Here is a 5,120-nt window from a genome sequence, read left to right on the forward strand (position 1 = left end):
GGCTTGACATTTATTAAAGAGCTAATTGTGTGGCGATTGGTTACTTGGGGAAAGCAAAGGAAGAACAGGAATTGATACATTTGAAAGAGACAGTACTGCTACAAGAGTAGTACATCAGAGTAGTACATATTTCATCAGAGGTTGTGCACTGTTCAGCAAGCATCTTGAGGGAGGCAGTAACAATCTATGGGTGGGATGCCAGCTTGTTGCTACCACTGCGCCAATGTTCCCCCATGTTTAATAAATGCTTTAATACATTTCATCATGAAAATAACATCCAGCATACTTAGTATATAAATTGTTCAGAGAGCTGTATTATCATGAATGTAATGTATTCTGTGTCCTGTCGGCGTAAGAGAAAGCCAGTTTAAAAAGAACGTAGTGATTCACACACATAGAGTACATAGAAGAACACATAGAATACAAAACATTTAAAGTGGTACTTTAGTTTCGATAGTATCTGAGAAACTAGTAAATTAAAATATTTTAAGATGAAGTTTATGATGTTCTTTAATGACAAAATAAATTACGTGATTAAAGTGGACATTTCAAGATTAAAGTTTACATTTGGAGGGTTTTTTTTCCACTGTGTCTCTATTCTTTTTCTTTTCTCTGTACCATAACAAGCTTCCATATGACACTCAGATGGTGGGCTACAACTTGCATTTTCATAGTGACTTTGATATATGATAACTTGTTTTTTATTTCAGGTACTGTGTGACTTTCTGAACTCAAACTTTCGAGTTACTCTGACACTCTATGTCACTCGATCAACTTCCTTTCGCTGTTTATGCCACTGTTTAAACCGACAAATAGTACGTTTTCCTTGCCTTCACTTGGTATTCGCTAAAATTCTTCTGTTTTCCCTGAGCTTTTCCCATTGTCTTTTCACAGAACGCTGAACTTAAGAGGCTATTTATATTGATTTGCATATTCAAGGAGCCATAATTCTGGGAGGAGATGGGGTGGGGCAACAGGCACGTCTATATGCGTTACACTTCACTCTGACTGGGATTTATGTAGCAGAAGAACGTGAAAGTAAGTTGGAGTACGCACAGTTTTATGCATCTTGATTTTTTGTGTGTACGCACATTTCTGTTATTGTTGTATGCCATGTTTTAGTGTGAATTCTACGCACGTTATACATGAGGCCCCGGTCTGCTTTTGTGGCTTAATTTGGAAGCCTTAACCCCTTTTCACTATGGTCTTGACAGCTAATCGTGACAGGGGCTACAAGAGTAAAGTTAACACTTGTACTATTGTTTAATTTGTTTTGGTTGATCTCTTAAATGTATTAATCACGTAAGGGTAAATCTAACTTCCTGCCATGTTTGGGTCAAGATGTTGCTGAGGGACAATCTTATTCATTTAAGGTGTAACTCAAACATCATTCTCTGGGTCTTATCTTACACTCTGGTTCAACTTCAACAACAAACCTATTGCACTCTATCCTCTTGCCTCTTGTTGGAAATTCCTGGCATCACTGCTGATAATTATATCTTCATATCTCAACTGGACAAACACAGCAATAAAGTGATTGTTTCTGGAACTGTGTCTGTTTTTTTTTTACAATGTGGGGTTTTCAGGAGATTGTTTTAATTTATACAATGTTGTATATTGGTATAGCACTGCAACTTCTGGTTGTATTTCATTGTTGAATTTGACAATATTCACTCATTTTCCATACATTACACACTGAAAAAAGTGCACAAGGCATGTCATTACTCCAAAGACGTTATTATACTTGATCTAACTCAATACATTTAATTTTCTGTCTAGCCATTAGTGTTATGTAAAAAGTTTGGTGGATTTAAATTAAAAGTAAGTCTTGTTAGTGTAAAGTAAATACATTTCTGTAAATCAAATTAAAAATATTGGTTTTCATTGTCACGTGACTTCTAACGTAATCCGTGGTCATGCGTGTTGACGTTCATCTTTCCGACATCTTGTTACACCGCATGGATGTACTCGGCGTGGTAAAACGGGAATAAAGAAAATTGGTAAGTAATTTTAAACATATGTTTGGGCGTATTATTAACATTATACATGTATGATTTCATAAAATATTATGTTGTACTGTTGTTTTACATACGGTTAATATTAATAGTTTGTATTAATAGTTTGACGGCTCTAACTCGGCTAGAAGGTTTACAAGTTTCCCTCATTGCGATGTTAAACCGAGTGGAAATAAAATAATAATAATACAAGTAAACTGCTTGAGGTGAAATGGATTGATATTGAAACATAGTATAAAGACTGTTTCGGGTATGCTTTGGCGGCGCCATGTATAACGTACATGCACGCTTCAGATGCTTTGTATGGACTTAACGTTGTTACTAAGCTTTATTATGATGATGATTTTTTATTGATTTACTATGAAGCTCGCATTCGCAAGGTATTCGCTCTGCTTACTTGTATGGTCTCTTATTTATGATTAATGTTAACACATAACGTTAGCTTTACATAAAGGCCCAAACACATGTCTTTAGTGTTGTGCCTAAACACTTATTTTAACGTATCGCGTCGACCAGCAGTAAAGAATCGTCTGTTTACTTTTATGCGAGCCAGTTTTTCATTTCTCTTTGTCTTTTGTAGGATGGGGTACAGCTGAACAACAATTAGGACAGGTTTTGAATAATCCAGTCATATGAGCAACGTAAGTAATTTGCACCTTTTAGTTATTGCTTTGGAGGGTCAGTTTTGTAATTTATCTTTCTTTTCTCCTATGCTTTACCTCACCATTCTCATTGGCAAGTAACTCAATGTGGAAATGCAAAGATTGTGGTGTCTCCAAAGCCAAGCGTTCTGAGCTTATGAAAAAAATTACAAAGACGTTTGCCTTACGCAGACAAGAGATTGTGGAAAACCAACCTAGTGTTCAAGAACTGCAAGAAAGATGACCAGCTCTGTTTCAACAAGAGGAGGTAAAAGTACTTATTTTATTGAAAAATGTTAAAATGTAAGTGACTAATCCTGAATTTGCCATAGTTTTTACCATGGGATTTTAGTATGTAGTGTTTCTGAAAATGTCTTAGATGCCCTGATTATACCTTTTGTTGTTTAATGCTTTGTGTGTATATGTATTTTTACAACTAGTTCTCAAAGTGAATTTTTTTTTTCAGAAGTCTTTTTTCTGTTTCTCTTTCTTACAGATTAATGCCAAATTTTTGCGCATCACGACCTTACCTTTACAATCAAGATTTATGGCCTCTTTGGACAGACAGAGCTCTCAGCTTCTCCAGGTTATTAGGAGCAAAGGTGGAGTTCTCTGTGAAAAAACTAAGGACACTATTAAAGTTATGGATCAGGTATTGGTTGCATGTGAACAAAATTGCTTGTGGCAATCAATTTAGTAGTGTTTTGGTCTAATAAAAACAATACATCTTAAACATTTTGTAGAGTCTGGACATAGACATCAGAAGAGAGTGCCTGCTGAAGTGCCTGATCATGTACCTTGGTGAAGATGCAAGCTGTCTGATCAAAGAATACCAGGTAATGTGGACAATGCAAACTACTGAAATTTTCTCCAACCATGTTTGCCTTAAAGTTATATTTCACAATCAAATCGACATTTCCCCATGTTTTACTCACCCTCAAGGCATCCTATCTGAATATGGTTATATTCTTGAAGAACTATACAGGCAAAGTTATAATCCTGCGTATCATTTTACTTCCAAGCGGTAGAATGGGAGTGAATTGTTGACTTTTTGAAGCTTCAAATAGTGCATCTATTGATCAAAGAACTGCTTGACACGGCTCTGTGGTCTTAACAAAGGTCTTCTCAAGCCTTAAGGGTGAGTAAAACGTGGGGAAATTTTAATTTGGTAGTGACATATCGCTTTAAAGTAGTTCAGTAATTGTGTTATCATTTACACATCAGCCTGTGTGACTTTCTTCCACAGAACACAAAAGAATATATTTTGAAGAATGTTGTTAAGAGCCCCCCATTCACTTGCATTAATACTTGCAATAATAGAGAATGGGGGCTGTGGTGTTCTGTTACCAACATTGTTCAAAATTCTGCAGAGGACAGTAATTCATACAGGTTTGAAATGACAAGAGGGCGTGTAAATGATGACAGAATTTTGAATGTGAACTACTCCTTTAAAAGGGGTTGGTTCACCCAAAAATGCATTTTGAAAACTGTTGAGTAGATTGATAAATGCCTCTGATTGGCCGTTGTGGTACTGCACTCAACAAATATGTCTGTGATTGTCTACAATGGTCAACACATGGGAGCGTTTGATTGTACAAGTGTTTAAGCATTTTCAAAGCCAAAGAGAGTGTAAAAGTATGTCTTCACTCAAAAATGAAATTTCTGTCATCACTTACTCTACTCTTGTAATAAACCGTACAAATTTTATTTTTACGCTGAACACAAATGAAGATATTTTAATGAAAGTTAGCAACAGACGTTTGGGCTCTACATTGACCTCCATAATAGAATAATACAAATAATATAAATTCTATAATAAATTTTCAGATGAAGGGGTGTTTTTGTTTTTTTTTTCCTTCTAAAGTCCCTCAATTATTCTCTGTTCTTGTATGTTTTTAGGCTGACCAGAGGGAGGAAGCGAAGAGAGAATTTGAAAAGACCACCATGGCATTTTTTGTAACCCGTGAAAATGATGCTCTTAGTCGTGCACTGGACATTTCCATTGTCATTGACGGTGTGGAAGTACTAAATGAGTTGCCCTCTGCTGCATGTGCCTGTGTCATGATGTTTGGACTCATTTATGCACTGAACTTAAAATATCCTGAAGGACTACAAATATACCTTCGAGGCCTTTCAAAAAATAATCATGGACATTGAGAGTAAGCAGATGAGCCGAAGGGTGCAGAACCTCTCTTCAAAGCTGCAGGAGTAAATTTGTTTCTTTTGACCCAGCTACAATGTTCTGCTGATGGTAAATTTCTTTGAAGATGTTGGACTGTGTAAAGCCTTTTATATGAAGTTAACTGTACTACTGTTTACTAAACCTGATTTGTTTTATCTTGGTTAAATTCTTACGTTGTTTACTCATCCTTAAGCTATTCAAGTATTTAACTTGAATTAAATTTGGTTCAGAGACATTTTATGACAATTATGAGAGAAGTTTAATTTTGGGGTAAACTATTCC

General features: G+C 35.7%; 1 long non-coding RNA gene across 1 annotated transcript; it reads left to right on the top strand.

Annotated features, from left to right (window-relative positions):
* Positions 1-3,270: 3,270 nt before the first annotated feature.
* LOC120514516 lies at positions 3,271-4,613 on the top strand. Its single transcript, XR_005630478.1, has 3 exons — positions 3,271-3,308; positions 3,400-3,492; positions 4,556-4,613. It is a non-coding gene; the product is annotated as an uncharacterized LOC120514516 (long non-coding RNA).
* The last annotated feature ends 507 nt before the right edge of the window (positions 4,614-5,120 follow it).

This window comes from Polypterus senegalus, chromosome 14 (assembly GCF_016835505.1).
Source record: "Polypterus senegalus isolate Bchr_013 chromosome 14, ASM1683550v1, whole genome shotgun sequence".
NCBI lineage: Eukaryota > Metazoa > Chordata > Cladistia > Polypteriformes > Polypteridae > Polypterus > Polypterus senegalus.